At 48.5% G+C, this 18,693-nt stretch overlaps 1 long non-coding RNA gene across 1 annotated transcript; it reads left to right on the top strand.

The window, feature by feature from the left end:
• The first annotated feature begins 4,757 nt into the window (after positions 1-4,757).
• On the top strand, positions 4,758-17,020 carry LOC116479711 (uncharacterized). Its single transcript, XR_004251044.2, has 4 exons — positions 4,758-5,045; positions 14,770-15,286; positions 15,392-15,556; positions 16,329-17,020. It is a non-coding gene; the product is annotated as an uncharacterized LOC116479711 (long non-coding RNA).
• Positions 17,021-18,693: the final 1,673 nt, after the last annotated feature.

Consider the following 18,693-nt stretch of genomic DNA (forward strand, 5'->3'; position numbering starts at 1 on the left):
GTTTTTTTGTTTTTTGGTTTTTGTTTTTTGTTTTGAGATGGAGTCTTGCTCTGTTGCCCAGGCTGGAGTGCAGTGGCACAATCTTGGCTCACTGCAAGCTCCGCCTCCCGGGTTCACGCCATTCTCCTGCCTCAGCCTCCAGAGTAACTGGGGCTACAGGCGCCCACCACCATGCCCGGCTAATTTTTTTATATTTTTAGTAGAGATGGGGTTTCACCGTGTTAGCCAGGATGGTCTCGATCTCCTGACCTTGTGATCTGCCCACCTCAGCCTCCCAAAGTGCTGGGATTACAGGCGTGAGCCCCACCGCTCTTGGCCAACTACTGGTTTTTTAAAGCACATACCTGAATACCAAAGGATGGTGTTACTGTCACTCAATATCTGAACCTATAAACACAAAGCCGAATTTATTCCTTAGTGTAATGAAAAGCTGGTCTACCACAGTCTCTCTGAGTAAAGCAGACTTCTGATCTTTGTAGGTAGGAATTTGGGGAGGTACAGAATGAGGCTGAACCTTGAAGGTATGAGTTGGCCTGTGGTTACTCAGGTGAGGCTGATTGGTACAGGTGTGTTCATCAGAGTGCATCCCTTCCTGACTGGCTGAATTTCCGACGCAAAGGGCAGCTGTTGGTTGGCTTGCAAAAAAGCATGTTCACTGAGGTAAGTTGTCTTGGATCCACTGAATGGATTTAAACCTGTCTAGGTAGCTACTTATTACCATGGCTACAACAGAACCATCAGTCTATTCCTAGAAGAGTGGAAAACTCTTACATTCTTACCAAAATGTACTACTTATGATTTCTTGTATTTCTCTCATCCATGATGACGATGAATGATGATATCTAACACAGCCCTTACTGTATACCATGCCCTGTCCTAAGCAGTATGAATTAACTTATTTGGTCTTTACAACACCTTAGAGGTAAGTATATTTTTTGCTTCCATCTTACAGATGAGGACATTGAGGTGCAGAAAATAACAACGCACAGCAAGGCCGGGCATGGCGGCTCACACCTGTAATCCCAGCACTTTGGGAGGCTGAGGCAGGCGGATCACCTGAGGTTGGTGGTTCGAGACCAACCTGGCCAACATGGTGAAACCCCATCTCTACTAAAAATACAAAAATTAGCCCAGTGTGGTGGTTTGTGCCTGTAGTCCGAGCTACTCAGGAGGCTGAGGCAGGAGAATCACTCGAACCCGGGAGATGGAGCTTGCAGTGAGCCAAGATCATGCCACTGCACTCCAGCCTGGGTGACAGAGCGAGACTCTATCTCAAAAAAAAAAAGAATGCACAGCCAGTAAGTAGCAGAGCTGCCATTCAGACCCAGGAAATCCATTTCTGGGGTTCATTCTACTAATCGAAATGTTGCCTCTACAATACAACCACCTTCCACGAGCCACTCACTGTACTGTGTGTAAATCTATAACTCCAGCAACCCCTTTCAAACTGGGGGAATGTTTTAGCATCGTTCCCTGTCAGCATATATTAGACAGGGACTGGCATGCCCCCTTTTCTGCTCCCATTGCAATGGAGCTAATAAAGTTTATACCAGGTATAGGAGAAATGTCAACTCTGCAGTTCATTTGTGCTTATAGTATTAGCATCATCTTCAACCTATGGTTTCTTTGCAGGAATACTTTTTAAATACTTGCATGTTCTAGGAGTGTTTGTTTATAAAATACTTGGACATTGGACCAATGTGATAGGGTTTACGAGGTGAATGGGTGGAGTAGTGGGGGAAAAGTTAGCCCTTCCGAATCACAGTATCTGTCTTCAGGATACCTTTTCTCCCACATGGGACACAGGCCCATCTAACAAAGACAGGGCAAGGAGGCCAGGCGCGGTGGCTCACGCCTGTAATCCCAGCACTTGGGGAGGCTGAGGCAGGTGGATCATGAGGTCAGGAGATTGAGACCATCCTGGCTAACACGGTGAAACCCCATCTCTACTAAAAATACAAAAAATTAGCCGGGCATGGTGGTGGGCACCTGTAGTCCCAGCTACTCAGGAGGCTGAGGCGGGAGAATGATGTGAACCCGGGAGGCGGAGCTTGTAGTGAGCCGATATCATGCCACTGCACTCTAGCCTGGGCGACAGAGCAAGACTCTGTCTCAAAAAAAAGAAAAAGGGGGGGGAGGGGGGCAAGGAAACCACCATTAGTGTTTGTGTTAACAAAGCATTACTATGTTAATCTTGCTAAAGGTTGATCACCTTATATGTAGCTAAAAATACACAGTGCCCTCCTGTGTCTGGTGCATTATCTTGAGCACTGCTGCCTACCCCACCCCCAACAGTTACAAATATCCCACTTTGTAAAGTTACAGCCAAAGGGAAAGTCAAAGGGAAAAGCCAAGTTTAAAAACAATATTTTATTTTTTAGAAACATCTCATTATCTTGCCCAGGCTAGTCTTGAACTCTTGGGCTCAAGTGATCCTCCTGCCTCAGCCTCCCAAAGTGCTGCAATTACAGGTGTGAGCCACTGTGCCTGGCTTCAAGTTTTTGATGCTGACCTGTGTTAAAATTCTGGCTGTTTCGAATGATTTTTGTGACACTATACAAGTCTCAACCTCCATGGGCTTTTGATTTCTTATCTGTAAAGTAGGAAAAATTGTACTTACCCTATAGAATCAGTTTCAAGAAGAGACGAATCTCTGTAAATCAGCTGTAGAAGTGGCTGGAGCATTCACTCCACCAATATTTACCTACTTGTATTAGTTGTCTGTTGCTGTTTACATTACCACAAACTCGGCAGTTAAAACACGTGATCTCGGTGTTTGAGTCCAGATATGACTCAGCTGGATCCTCTGTCTCAGGGTCTCACAAGGCTGCAGTGAAGGTTTTGACTAGGGCTGTGGTCTCATCTGAGACCCAACCGGGACAACGACCTCTTCCAAGTCCACGTGGGTCCCGGGAGCATCTATTTTCAGGCTGCTGGACTGAGGGCCTTGGTTTCTCAACTGTCAGCCCCGGGCCATCCCCAGATCTTTTCTGCTTGGCCTTCTCCATATGGCAGATTGCATCTTCAAAGCCAGCAAAACAGTCGCTCAGCAAGACAGACTTACAATCTCATGGCATCACAGAAGTCAGATCCCATCAACCCTGCCACATTCTGTTTGGATAGAAGTAAGTCACAAGCCCCTCCCACACTTGAGGGAAGGAGGTCTGGCAAGATGGGAGCACCAGGAGGAGGATCATGAAACTGCCTAGAATCTGATGTGCCACTCCACACTGGCAGAAAGCTGTGTTGTACTCACTGCTGCCTGTTGGAAAAGAGTTTATCTCGAGCCTCTTGGCCATTTCCAAGGGTAGAGGAGGGAATTACCCAGGTGCTAATGGCTAGGAAGGAGGAAAAACTGGACCTTCTAAGTGCTCTTCACAAGCTTCCTGTCTCCAGATGTGTACACACTTTCCTCTTTCATGCAGCAAGCTTTGTGTGGGTGGAATGGATGGGCAGAAGACTGTGGCAAAGTGCTAGGAAGCTGCAGATTCAGGCCACCTGCCTCAGAGTCTTTCAGTGTATGTGTGTGTGTGTGGTGTCAGTTTTTTGTTTGTTTTTGAGACAGTTTTGCTCTTGTCACCCAGGCTGAGGTGCAATGGTGCGATCTAGGCTCATTGCAACCTCCGCCTCCCAGGTTCAAGCAATTCTCATGCCTCAGCCTCCTGAACAGCTGGGAGTACAGGCGCCGGCCACTATGCCTGGCTAATTTTTGTATTTTTAGTAGCGATGGGGTTTCTCCATGTTGGCCAGGCTGGTCTCAACCTCCTGACCTCAGGTGATCCACCTTCCTTATCCTTCCAAAGCGCTGGGATTACAGGTGTGAGTGACCATACCCAGCCTGGCCTCAGAGCTTTGAATAATAGGGATGATACCTTGATTTCTACCCAACTCCTTGTTTCTTACTCTAAATTCCAAAAGTAGAGGATGAAGTTATGATGAGTCTGTAGAAACCCTATAACCCTGTGTGCTGGCCGCTGCCCTCAGGCTGATGGTGCAGGACAAAGATGCCTGTTCTCCTAAAATGTATTACCTTCTAATGGAGGACAAATGCGTGGATCGCAGTTGTTCTCACAGCTAAAATGGCAGGTTCGCAAGAGACTAGGACTATTCTATTTTTCTAGACTAGCTATCTTTGAGGTCTGAGAAAAACTTTTTTCTGCACTGCTGTTTTTTCGTCAAGTTCGGGACATGACATACAATGAAAACATCCCCTTCCTACATAGTGTGTTTTGTTTTGTTTTGTTTTGTTCATTTTTAACATTCGTACCACAGGGAGGGAAGAACATCAGGAAGGCAACGGACCCGGTCCTGGAGGGCAACCGTGGTGAGTCCCAGGGCCCTGGACCGGCCTGATGCATCACACCGTGGGTGGGACAGGTGGGGGCGCTGTCTCCCTGCTGGTCTGGGCTCTTATCTCTCTGAGGAAGGACCCTTCCCTCACCCGCGAGTCCAACGATAGAGAATTCACCTCCACCTGCCCGCCACGCTGTAGCGGGGGTGTGTGTGCAGCCGCACAAACTCTGATGCTTTGAGCTGCACGGCACAGAACGTCCACCTGAGATCGCTGAGTAGAAGCTTCCTGAGTCGGTGTCGTGGGAAGGCAATTCCAGGGTCAGTGGACCCCGCGGGACACCAACTCCCTGGTTGAGTTTCCCCTGATGCCCGCTGGGTGGCAGCAGAGCGTCTTCTTCCCTGAGACCCTTCCGGGAGCAGGGCGGGCTCCTCCCCACATCCCCACTGTGGATTTTCTCCCCTTGGGCACTGCTGACAGTGGGGCCGGCCACTTCCACATCGGGGTCCCGCCTGTGGGCTGTCGGGTATGCAGTGACGTCCCTGCTTTTACCTGCCAGGTGCCTTCCCTCCCGCAGTTCTGAAAACCAAGAAAGTCTCCAGACACAGCCGGATGTTACCCAGGGCACCAGCCTGAGACCCGCTGGTCCACGTGAGGCAGGGAGCCCTCCCTCCCCAGCACACCCAGCGGCCTCCCCTTCCCCTCGCTGGACGGGACTGGTTCACAGGAAATCTGTGTCAGCCGTGCTCAGAAGGTATCAGCCACTTTTTGGTTCTATTGGAGGTGACGGCTGTTTAGCAGACACCCAAGAATGCAGGTTTATTCTTTAGCTTTATTCCCCATTGTCAAAATTGAATCAACCAAGATTATCTGGAGGCCCAGGCATAAAATGAAAATGTGGATGCTTTGTTCAAAAATTAAGAATTTCAAGGTGACTTTGAGTCGCTATACTGAGCCGGGGCCCTGGATGAATGCTCAGGCCCCAGACCCAAGCAGCTGGCCTCCATTGCAGCTGATTGGACCAGGAGCTAGCGTTTGAAGAACAGCCAGTCTTTAAGCTGCCTAATGACCTGTAGGCCGCCTGCGACCAAGGTAAGAGATGAAGTAGGTATCCTTGTTCACAACAGCTAAAAGGTGCAGACAACTCACGTGTCTATCAACAGATGAATGGGTAAACAAAATGTCTATCCACACAATGAAATATTATTCAGCCATGAAAAAAGAATGCAGGCTGGGTACAGTGGTTCATGCCTGTAATCCCAGCACCTAGGGAGGCTGAGTTGGGAGGCTCACTTGAACCCAGGAGTTTGAGACTAGCCTGTGCAACATGGCAAAACCCCGTCACTACTAGAAATACTAAAAATGAAACAGGTATGGCAGTACATGCCTGTAGTCTCAGCCCGTTGGGAGGCTAAGGTGGGAGGATCACTCGAGCCTGGGAGGTCAAGGCTGCAGTGAACTGAGATTGTACCACTGTGGTCTCCAGCTTGGGTGACAGAGTGAAACCCTGTCTCATTTAAAACAAAAAAAAAACAAAAGGATGCAGTGGCTCATTCCTGTACTTCTAGCACTTTGGGAGGCTGTGGCAGGCAGGTCACTGAGGTCAGGGGTTCAAGTCCAGCCTGGCCAACATAGGGAAACCCCGTCTCTACTAAAAATACAGAAATTAGCCCAGGGTAATAGCGTGTACCTGTCATCCCAGGTACGCAGGAGGCTGAAGCAGGAGAATCACTTGAACCCGGGAGAGAGAGGTTGCAGTGAGCCGAGATGGCGCCACTGCACTCCAGCCTAGGCAACAAAGTAAGACTCCATCTCAATTTTAAAAAAATAAAAGAATAAAGGAATATAGTAGCGATACGTGCTACAACATGGATCAACCTCACAAACGTTATCCTCTGTAAAGAAGCCAGATACAAAAGGCCACTTGTATGATTCCATTGATATGAAATGACCAGAAGAGTTTGCCCAGGGCTGGGAGGGGAGCAAGGAATGAGTGACTGTTCCTGGTAAGGGGGTTCCTTTTGGAGTGATAGATGTACAACTATGTGAATATACTAAAGCATCATTTAATTGTACACCTTAAAATGGGTGAATTACATGGTTTGTAAATTATTTTTTAAAAAGCAAAAAAAGATGAACCAATATAGTTGCCTCCATCCAAGATCTGATTCAGAATTCCTGAGGAAATAAAGCAGTTAAAAGGCAGGAAATTAGGCTGGAAATTTATTAGGCAGTGAAAGTGAAAGATGTGGTGTGCAGAGTGGAGAGAGCTCAGGGCTGTGCTTTTATGCAGGGGGTGTTATCAGCACAGTATCCAGGGCTTGTGAAGTTTTCATTAGCCTGAAAATATAGTGGAAACCTGGCAGGGTGTGGTGGCTCACGCCTATAATCCCAGCAATTTGGGAGGCCGAGGTGGGTGGATCACTTGAGGTCTGGAGTTCAAGATCAGCCTGGCCAATGTGGTGAAACCCTATCTGTATTAAAAACAAAAAATTTAGCTGGGTGTGGTGGCAGGTGCCTGGAATCCCAGCTGCTTGGGAAGCTGAGGCACAAGTATCACTTGAACCCGGGAGACAGACGTTGCAGTGAGCCAAGATCATGCCACTGCACTCCAGCCTGGGCAACAGAGTGAGACTGTCTCAACTGGAGAGAGAGCGAGCTTCAGGTTCCTGAGCCCCATGGCCAATTCTGGTATGGTGGGACCCAGGTGAAGCCTGGAAATATGAATTTTAAAAAGCTTTCCTAAGCTATTCTGATGCAAGTGTTCTTCGGGTCACACTCCCAAAGCCAGAACTGCAAAAAGGAAGCTCTGAGTGTACCACAAGTGTTGGTCAGAGAGAATACGGGCGGGAGGGTGAGGACCCTGTTTGAGGGAGACAGAAAAGGAAACTCTGGAGGAGAAGATGCTGGGACAAGTCCTGCCTAAGACCGTAAATCAGGAGTTGGCAATTTTTTTCTGTAAAAGGCCAAATAGGCCAGGTATGGTGGTTCATGCCTGCAATCTCAGCACTTTGGGAGGCCAAGGCAGGAGCATCACTTGAGCCCAGGAGTTCAAGACCAGCCTGGGAAATGTAGTGAGACTCTGTCTCTACAAAAAATAAACTTGAAAAAAATTAGCCAGGTGTGGTAGTGCACGCCTGTGGTCCCAGCTATTCAGGAGGCTGAGGGGCAACAATCACTTGGCCCCAGGAGGTCAAGGCTGCGGTGAGCCATGATCACACCACTGCACTCCAGCCGGGGCAATAGAGTGAGACCCTGTCTCCAAAAAAAGCCAAACGGTAAATATTTTAGGCTTTGGGGGCCATTTAGTCTCTGTTGTAACTGCTTGGCTCTGCTGATACAAGGTAAAAGCAAGCACAGAAAATACAAAGAAAATTGTGTCACTTGCAACATGGATGCACCTGGTGGATATTACGTTAAATAAAATGAGCCAGGCACAGGAAGATACAGATGGTCCCTGACTTGTGATGGATTTGACCTCACTTACAATGGTATGAAAGTGACATTCGTTCAGTAACAACTGTACTTCGAGTACCCACAGAACCATTCTGTCTTTCACTCTCAGTATGCAATCAATCACATGAAATAGTCAACACTTTATTCTAAAATGGACTTTGTGTTGGATGATTTTACCCAACTGGAGGATAATGTAAGCGTTAGGAGCAGGTGTAAGGTAGGCTAGGCTAAGCTATGACCTTCTGTGGGTTAAATATATTAAATGCATTTCCGTAGACTGGGCAACATAGTGAGACCCCATCTCTAAAAAAAAAATAATTTGTTTTAATTAGCCAGACATGGTGCACACCTGTAGTCCCAGCTGCTCAGGAGGCTGAGGCAGGAGGATGGTTTGAGACCAGACCAAAGCTGCAGTGAGTTATGATTGCACCACTGCACTCCAGTCAGGGTGACAGACTGAGACACTGTCTCAAAAATTAAAAATTATTTTCAACCTGTATTTTCAACTTATAGTGGGTTTATCAGGACGTAGCCCCGTCGTAAATTGAAGAGCGTCTGTATTGTATGATCTCAGTTATATGTGGAATCTAAAGTCAAACTCACAGAAGCAGAGAGCAGAATGATGGTTACCAGAGGCTGAAGGTGATGGGGAGGTAGGGCCTGGGGAGGTGTTGGTCAAAGGATGTAAATTTTGATGTTACAGGAGGAATAAGCTCAGGAGACCTATTATCATACAACATGGTGACCCTAGTTAACAGCAAAATATCATGTACTTGAAACTTGCTAAGTGAGTAGATGTTAAGTGTTTTTTGTTTCGTTTTGTTGAGACAGGGTCTCCCTATGTTGTCCAGGCTGGTCTTGAACTGGGCTCAAGGGATCCTCCTGCCTCGGCCTCCCAAAGCACAGGGATTACAGGCACGAGCCACCACGCCCAGCCCTGCTGTTAAATATTCTTACCACAAAAAAATAAGCATGTAAGGTAATGTACAAGTTAATCAGCTCAATTTAGCCGTTCCATAATGTATACAATTTTTTTTTTATGGAGTCTTGCTCTGTCACCCAGGCTGGAGTACAGTGGCAGGATCTTGGCTCACTGCAACCTCTGCCTCCCAGGTTCAAGCAATTCTCCTGCCTCAGCCTCCCAAGTAGCTGGGATTACAGGTGCCCACCACCACACCCAGCTAATTTTTGTATTAGTAGAGATGAGGTTTCACCATGTTGGCCGGGCTGGTCTGCAACTCCTGACCTCAGGTGATCTATCTGCCCCGGCCTCCCAAAGTGCTAGGATTACAGGCATGAGCCACCACACCTGGCTGTAAACAAATTTCAAAACAGCAGATTGCACACCATGAATATATAGGATTTTTGTCCATTTTAAATGTTTTTAATTAAAAAATAGAAACATTTTGAAGAAAACACAAAAGCAAACAGGTGTGGCTGTGTTCTCATGACATTTTATTTTCAGAAACAGGCAGCTGGCTCCATTTGGCCTTTGGGGCATTTCGCTGACCTCTGCTGGAGATGAGGGTCTTGCATACTAGCTTGTCTGTGTTCCCTGTTTGTCCCAGACTAACTATTCCGCTGTTTACCTGCGTTTCTGTAAGGGTTATGAGGTGGGCGCCAGGGATTGGTGGTGCAATCCTGGAAAGGGGCTTCCTGGCAGCTTGAACGGTTGAGGGTACACAGGACCGCTCAGGTTAAGGCCCTAGCCCATCCTCTTGCCGAACCCGCCACGTTGGACCTGCTTGTCTGTGATAGTAGGTTTTATGTGTCAACATGCCTGAGCCACGGGGTTCCCAGATTAAGCCTTGTTTGTGGGTGTGTCTGGGAGGGTGTTTCTGGTTGAGATTACTGTTTGAATTCGTGGACTTAGTCATGCAGATTGCCCTCCCTTCTGTGAGTGGACTCATCTCATGAGAGTCTGAATAGAACAAAAAAGGTGTAGAGGAGGGAGTCATTTACCTTGTTTGCTCCCCGCCTGCCTGTTGGAGTGGGGACGCCTATCTCCTCCTGCCCTGGAACTGGGATTTGCACCCTTGGCCCCCCTGGTTCTCAGGCCTCTGGACTTGGACTGGAACCGCCCCACAGGCATTCCTCATTCTCCAGCCTGCAGACAGCAGATCGTGAGACTCCTCAGCCTGCACAATCATATGAGCCAATTCTCATAATAAACCTCTCTCTCTCTGTTCTGAGAACTGCATCATCAGTCGTGTGAAAATATCGAGTGTATTTACACAAAACTAGATAATACAGCCTACCATACACCTAGGCTTTATGGAGAGCAGTGGCATAATCACAGCTCACTGCAGCCTTGAACTACGGGGCTCAAGCCATCCTCCCACCTCAGCCTCCCAAGCAGCTGGGACTACAGGCGTGTGCCACCGTGCCCAGTTAATTAAAAAATAATTATTTTCTAGGCCGGGTGCGGTGGCTCATGCCTGTAATCCCAGCACTTTGGGAGGCTGAAGCAGGTGGATCACCTGAGGTCACGAGTTGGAGAACAGCCTGGCCAACATGGGGACCACCCCATCTCTACTATAAATACAAAAAGCAGCTGGGCATGGTGGCGCACGCCTATAGTCCCAGCTACTTCAAAAGCTGAGGGAGGAGAATTGCTGGAACCTGGGAAGCAGAGGTTGCAGTGAGCCGAGATCACACCACTGCACTCCAGCCTGGGTGACAGAGAAAGACTCCGTTTCTTTCATTCATTCATTCATTCATTCATTCATTCATTTATTTTGAGATGGAGTCTCGCTCTGTCGCCCAGGCTGGAGTGCAGTGGCACGATCTCGGCTCACTGCAAGCTCCGCCTCCCGGGTTCACTCCATTCTCCCGCCTCAGAGTCCCGAGTAGCTGGGACTACAGGTGCCTGCCACCACGCCCGGCTAATTTTTATATTTTTAGTAGAAACGGGGTTTCACCATATTAGCCAGCATGGTCTCAATCTCCTGACCTTGTGATCCGCCCACCTCGGCCTCCCAAAGTGCTGGGACTACAGGCGTGAGCCAGACTCCATTTAAAAAAAATGATTCTTATTTTCTGTAGAGATGGGCTCTCGCTATGTTACACAGGCTGGAGCCTATTTGCTCTTAGAGCCTATTGCTTGTAGGCTACAAACCTGGACAACATGTTACTGTACTGAATACTATAGGCAACGGTAACACAACAGTAAGTATTTGTGTATTTAAGCGTAGAAAAGTTACAACAAAATACTGAAGAAAATATTTGAAGATGGTATACCTATATGGGGCACTTACCGTGAATGAAGTTTGCAGACCTGGAAGCTGCTCTGGGTGAGTGGTGGGTGAATGTGAAGGCTGGGACGTTACTCTACACTGCTGTAGACTTTATAAACACTGCACACTTAGGCTACGATAATTTATAAAATTCTTTCTTCAAGAATAAATTAACCTTAGCTTACTGTAACATTTTTACTTTATAAACTTTATTTATTTTTGAGACAAAGTCTCTCTCTGTTGCCCAGGCTGGAGTGCAATGGCGTGATCTTGGCTCACTGCAACCTCTGCCTCCTGCATTCAAGCGATTCTCCTGCCTCAGCCTCCCGAGTAGCTGGGTCTACAGGCGCCTGCCACCACATCCAGCTAATTTTTGTATTTTTAGTAGAGATGGGGTTTCACCATGTTGGCCAGGCTAGTCTCGAACTCCTGACCTCAGGTGATCCATCTGCCTCGGCCTCCCAAAGTGCTGGGATTACAGGTATAAGCCACTGTGCCCAGCTAACTTTTAAATTTTTTTTAATTTTTTGACTCTTGTAATAACACTTAGCTTAAAACACAAACATAGATCAGGCACGATGGCTTACACCTGTAATCTCAGCACTTGGGGAGACTGAGGCAGGAGGATCCCCCAGGAGTTCAAGACCAGCCTGTACAACATAGTGAGACCCCCACCTCTACAGGAAATAATTATTTTTTAATTAGCCAGGCATGGTGGCACATGCCTATAGTCCCAGCTACTTGGGAGGCTGAGGTGGGAGGATCACTTGAGCCCAGTAGTTCAAGACTGCAGTGAGCTATGTTCATACCACTGCTCTTCAGCCTGGACAAGAGAGCCAGGCTGTCTCTAAACACACATACACACACGTATGCACACATATGCATTGTGCAACTGTATAGAAAGATTTTCTTTCTGTATATCCTTATTCTATAATCTTTTTCCTAATTTTTTTAACGTTTTAATTTTTTATTAAGAAAGACGCACACATTAGCCTAGCCTGCACAGGGTCAGCATCATCAAGATCCTTCTCTTCTAACTCCATATCTTGTCCCCCTAGAAGGTCTTCAGGGGCAGTGACACACATGGAGCTGTCCTCTCCTATGACAACAGTTCTGGGTTCCTCCAGAACGACCTGCCTGAGGCTGCTCTACAATTAATTGTTTTTGTTGTTGTTGTTTTGTTTTTGTAAGTAGGAGTACGCTCTAACGTTTAAAAAATATAGTATACACGGGTGCCGTGGCCGACTATTATAATCCCAGCACTTTGGGAGGCTGAGGCAGGCAGATCACTTGAGCTCAGGAGCTCAAGACTAGCCTGGGCAACATAGTGAGACCCGTCTCTACCAAATGTACAAAAAAAGTAGCTGAGTGTGGTGGTATGCGCCTGTGGTCCCAGCTACTCAGGAGACTGAGGTGGGGGGATTGCTTGAACCTGAGAGGCGGAGGCTGCAGTGAGCCAAGATTGCGCCACTGCACTCCAGCCTGGGTGACAAGGCAAAACTCCATCTCAACAAAAAAGTATAGTATAGTAAATAGGTAAACCAGTAACATAGTCATTTATTACAATTATCAGGTACTATGTGCTGTACATAATACGTACTAGGCTTTTGTTTATTTGTTTGTTTTGTTTTTTTTTGAGATGGAGTCTTGCTCTGTCACCCAGGCTGGAGTGCAATGGCGTGATTTTGGCTCATTGCAACCTCTGCCCTCCAGGTTAAAGGGATTCTCCTGCCTCAGCCTCCTGAGTGAAATAGCTGAGACTTCAGGCATGCACCACCACACCTGGCTAATTTTTGTTTTTTGTTGTTTTTTGGGGTTTTTTTAGACAGAGTCTCACTCTGTCTCCCAGGCTAGAGTGCAATGACAGGATCTCAGCTCACTGCAACCTCTGCCTTCCAGGTTGAAGCGATTCTCCTGCCTCAGCCTCCTGAGTGGAATAGCTGAGACTACAGGCGTGCGCCACCACGCCCGGCTAATTTTTTTTTTGGGGGGGGGGGGGTTTGTTCGTTTGTTTGTTTGAGACGGAGTCTCACTGTCTCTTCCAGGCTGGAGTACAGTGACAGGATCTCAGCTCACTGCAGCCTCTGCCTCCTGGGTTCAAGCAATCCTCCTGCCTCAGCCTCCTGAGTAGCTGGGATTACAGGTGCGTGCCACCAAGCCCAGCTAATTTTTGTATTTTTAGTAGAGACGGGGTTTCACCATGTTGGTCAGGCTGGTCTCGAATTCCTGATCTCAGGTGATCTGCCTGCCTCGGCCTCCCAAAGTCCTGGGATTACAGGTGTGAACCACCGTGCCCGGCTGATTTTTGTATTTTTAGTAGAGACAGGGTTTCACCATGTTGGCCAGGCTGGTATGTGCTAGACTTTTATACAACTGGCAGCACAGTTGGCCTGTTTAGAGCATCAGCACACACGTGAGTTGTGCATTGCACTGTGATGTTACAAGGCCTATGACAGCACCAGGTCGAGGACATTTTTTCAGCAGCATAATCTTATGCGACCATCATGGTCCATGGAGCCCATTGTTTGGAATGTCATGCAGCACGTGCCTACACACACACATACAGAATATTGGTTCTGCTTCTCTGAAGAACCCTAATGCAGTTTCTACACTGGCAAATTGTCATCTAAGCTACAGCAGCAACCAAATACCATGAATGCTTTTTGGGTTCCTAACTCTAGTTGGGAGTCACAAGTGACTTACTATGGTTAAGCCCCCAGAATGAGTTGTCAAAGTTCAGGCTTTGTCGATGATGAGGAAGAAGAACCAGGACCATCTACCAGTTACCTCTATTTGACAGTCACTTGGCTCAGTTCTTTGGCTTGGGGTGTGTGCGTGTGTGTTTGAGACAGTCTTGCTCTGTTGCCCAGGCTGGAGTACAGTGGCACCATCTTGGCTCACTGCAACCTCCGCCTCCCAGGTTCAAGCGATTCTCCTGTCTCAGCCTCCCGAGTAGCTGTGATTACAGGTGCACGCCACCACACTCAGCTAACTTTTGTATTTTTAGTAAAGACAGCATTTTGCTGTGTTGGCCAGGCTGGTCTTGAACTCCTGACCTCAGATGATCTGCCCGCCTTGACCTCCCAAAGTGCTGGGATTACAGGCGTGAGCCACCGTGCCCAGCCTTTGCTCAGTTCTTTGCATAAGTTATCTCCTTCAATCTTCAAAGTAAATATGCGAGATAAATGTCATTTACCATCTTTAAAGGATGAAAAAGCTGGAGCTCAGAAAGGTTGGTCTCTTGAACAGGATGGTAAGACTAGTACATTGCTGACCAGGACCCTAAAGCTTTTCCCCTACCACCACCATATACTTTTCATGAGCCATCCTTTCCCGAATAACCTAAACACACACACATAAAACGTACTTGCTGTACAAGCAAGTCCAGCTTCCAGACAAGCCCCAGGCTCCACTCACCATGCAGAATGCTGGGGCTAAGCTCCTCCTGTGTGGATTGCCGAAGCAATCACCGCCCTCGATGCAAAACGAGGCCTGTCTCAAATCAGCTTGTAGTGACTGAGGCAAAGGTGGGAATGGGGAGTGACTGTCTAATGGGTAGAAGGCCTCCTTTTCGGATGACAAAAATGTTTTGGAACTAGACAGAAATGATGGTTCTACAACACTGTAAATGTACCAAATGCTACTGAATTGTGCACTTTAAAATGGGTTGTTATGTGACTTTTGTTATGTGACTTTTACCAGATGAACAAAAACACTGTCTGTCTAACAGAGACCCATGCCTTTACATGGTATGTTATATAATACACTTTACCATCCTTTATCCAGGACCACGACTTTTCGTGATTTCACAGACACTGCAGTTCTCAAGAATCCAGGTGGTGGCAGCAGAGAGCTGATAGAGACCGGCACTCCCCTACCAGCCCTAAGGAAGGTCCAGAATAAGAATATTGACCTTGCCCGGTTGCAGTGAGCATTTCTGTATTGCACCAGTCACAGTGGCGAATGCAGCTAAGGAGAGGCAGGTAGATGGAGCCACAGAACCAGATGTGGTCTGGGCAGTGTTTCATCCCACCAGAAATGACAGTGCATCTGCAGCTCCCAGAGGGCTGACACCCTAGATGCAACTGTGAGCAATCATCTTTACCCCCTCATCCAGAGGAAGGAGGCCAGCGGGATGCAGAGCCTCAGCAGCTTCAGCCCAGGCTCAGGGCTGAAGTGGACAAGCATCCAGGCCAGTCCTGGCATTGGTGGAGCCAGCTGGGCTGGGGCTTGCCCTGAGGTGAAAGGAACAGGACCTGTCACTGAGACCACAGGACACAGAACACTGAGAAGATAGATTCAGGTGAGATGCACAGCTGAGGCTCACTTGGTTTCTGAGAAGCAGCATGTTGGATTACACCCAGAATCACTATAATCCTTTGCCCAATTTTCCCATTTTCCCTCCCAGACACATACTAGGACTGTACTTCCCAGCTCCCTGAAAGCCGGGCATGGCCATGTGCCTTGCTGTGGGGGATGAACTGTGAGCAGAAGAAGGGTGTGTCACTTCTGGCTGGAGACTTCAAGAGCAGTACAGGATTTGCCAAGTCCCTCTGCCTGGCCACGGCAAATGGTGAGTCCCAGAGAGTTGACAACATGGAGCAGAGCTCCCCACAACCCACGGCAGGCACGGAACACAAACAAGACAAAACGTTGAGTGTTGTGAGCCCCTGACGTGGGGGCTGTTTGCTTGCAGCATAACCTGTCCTATCCTGACACATACTTGGGGATGAGGGCCACAAACTCAAATGCCAGGCAGGCGATGTGAGGGACCGCGTGGGAAAGAGTGGGTGAGGGCTTGTTCAAACACAGGTGACAGGCTGGGTGTAGCTGCTCAAGCCTGTGATCCCAGCCCTTTGGGAGGCCGAGGCGGGCAGATCACCTGAGGTCAGAAGTTCAAGACCAGCCTGGCCAACATGGCGAAACCTCATCTCTACTAAAAATACAAAAATCAGGCCAGACGCAGTGGCTCACACCTGTAATCCTAGCACTTTGGGAGGCCGAGGCGGGTGGATCACCTGAGGTCAGGAGTTCGAGACCATCCTTACCAACATGGTGTGAAACCCCATCTGTACTAAAAATACAAAAAATTAGCCGGGCGTGGTGGTGGGCACCTGTAATCCCAGCGACTTGGGAGGCTGAGGCAGGAGAATCGCTTGAACCCTGGAGGCAGAGGTTGCAGTGAGCCAAGGTCGCACCGCTGCACTCCAGCCTGGGTGAAAGAGAGAAACTCCATCTCAAAAATAAAAATTTGAATTAAGGCAAATGCCGGGCTGTTTACCAATCCAGCTGTTCTGTACCTCCCCTCCGATTTCTGTACATCTTTCCCTCTTTTATGTCTACAGCCCTTCCACCACGTGGTTGTGCTGGAGTCTCTGAATCGGCTGTGATTCTGGGGGCTGCGTGATTCACGAATCATTCATTGCTCCATTAAACTCCTTTAAATTTAATTCGGCTGAAGTTTTTCTTTTATCAGAGAGGAGACATGTCAGAGACGTTCCTTCTCTCTCTGCCCAATTTTCCCATTTTCCTTCCCAGGAGGACCTAGGGAGAAGGCCGCCATCCGCACACTGGGAAGCAGCCCTCACCAGACACCAGACACGCCAGCACCTGGATCTTAGACTTCCAGCCTCCAGAACTGTGAGAAATGAGTGTCTGTTGTTTAAGGCACCCACACTACATATTTTCTTAGAGCAGCTTGAACAGACTAAGCAGGGGTGTCCAAGGGAGAGAATACAGTCATGGGTTCTCAGTTTCTGTTTGTGGTTGGACCACTAAAGACCCTTCCTCATCCCTCTTTTCCACTTACCACTAGAGACAGAAACTAAACTCCATGGCTTCAGGCTGCTAAAAGCGTAAAACAAACAGAACAACAACAAAATAAGGTGGGTTGGACGAGCTTGGTCTACAGCAATATGTTTTATTTGGTTCTCATGGAGGTATTCCACTGTTTTTCTTTCAACATACTGTTGCTGGCTTGAATCATGGAGATATTAAGGAAGAAAGTCTAATAATTATGATGTTACATGTTACTTAAATCTGTCTTGCCAGCTTCTCTATTAAAAAAAAAATCAGGCCAGGTACGGTGGCTCACGCCTATAATCCCAGCACTTTGGGAGACTGATGGGGGGGATGGATTACTTGAATTCAAGAGTTTGAGACCAACCTGGCCAACATGGTGAAACCCCATCTCCAAGAAAAATAAAAATTAGCCAGGGGTGGTGGCGCACACCTGTGGTCCCAGCTACTCAGGAGGCTGAGTCACAAGAATCACTTGAACCCGGGAGGCAGAGGTTGCAGTGAGCCGAGATCGTGCCACTGCACTGCAGTGTGGGTGACAGAATGAGACTCTGCCTCAAGAAAAATTAAATAAAAAATGAAGGCCAGGCATGGTGGCTCATGCCTGTAATCCCAGCACTTTGAGAGGCCGAGGTGGGCGGATCACGAGGTCAGGAGATTGAGACTATCCTGGCTAACACGGTGAAACCCCGTCTGTACTAAAAATATAAAAAATTAGCCGGGTGTGGTGGCGGGCGCCTGTAGTCCCAGCTACTTGGGAGGCTAAGGCACGAGAATCACTTGAACCCGGGAGGCAGAGCTTGCAGTGAGCCGAGATGGTGCCACTACACTCCAGTCTGGGCAACAGAGCGAGACTCTGCCTCAAAAAAAAAAAAAAAAAAAAAACTGCATCATTAGGTCTGACTTCTCACGGGGGACCACAATCAGTGTAAGCTGGAAATGGAGCTCCTTTCTCCAGGGCTACAGTGCTCTGGTTTCCCCACTCTCCCATCTCACACTGGCTCCCTTATTAGCCTGGTGCTGTCTCCAGTCCCGTGGGGTGCACCTGGAACCCCGAATTAACCTCATGCACGGAGCTGGATGCTTGTGGCACAACTGCCTCTTTTGGCTTTAGTTGAAACACTCATTCCAGGCTCTTCGTTTTACAAATGAGGAAATGGGGTTTAGCAAAGAGAAATGAGTTTTCAAACCAGAGGCCCGTGGTTAGGCTGTGCAGCCACCTCTCCTCTCCTCCCTGTGTCAGCAGGGATATTCCAGAGCCTGGTCTGAAACTGCTGAGCTCGAAGGGCTCAGATCCAGCAATGCTGATCATGACCACGGCAGTGTGGAATGGCCACTAGGGAGAGGCTGAGCTCGAGGGGCTTGGGTCTAACAATGCTGATGATGACCACGGCGGTGTGGCCTGGTCACTAGGGAGCGGCTGAGCGAGGGACTTGCGTCTAACAATGCTGATGACCACAGCGGGGTGGCCTGGTCACTAGGGAGCGGCTGGGCTCGAGCGGCTTGAGTCTAACAATGCTGATGACCACAGATGTGACATGGTCATTAGGGAGTGGCTGGGCTCGAGGGGCTTGGGTCTAACAATGCTGATGACCACGGCGGTGTGGAATGGCCACTAGGGAGAGGCTGGGCTCTAGGGGCTTGGGTCTAACAATGCTGATGACCACAGCGGGGTGGAATGGCCACTAGGGAGCGGCTGGGCTCGAGGGGCTTGGGTCTAACAGTGCTGATGACCACAGCGGGGTGGAATGGCCACTAGGGAGAGGCTAGGCTCTAGGGGCTTGGGTCTAACAGTGCTGATGACCACAGCGGTGTGGAATGGCCACTAGGGAGCGGCTGGGCTCGAGGGGCTTGGGTCTAACAATGCTGATGACCACAGCGGGGTGGAATGGCCACTAGGGAGCGGCTGGG

This window comes from Hylobates moloch, unplaced genomic scaffold (assembly GCF_009828535.3).
Source record: "Hylobates moloch isolate HMO894 unplaced genomic scaffold, HMol_V3 SCAFFOLD_12, whole genome shotgun sequence".
In the NCBI taxonomy this organism is placed as follows: Eukaryota; Metazoa; Chordata; class Mammalia; order Primates; family Hylobatidae; genus Hylobates; species Hylobates moloch.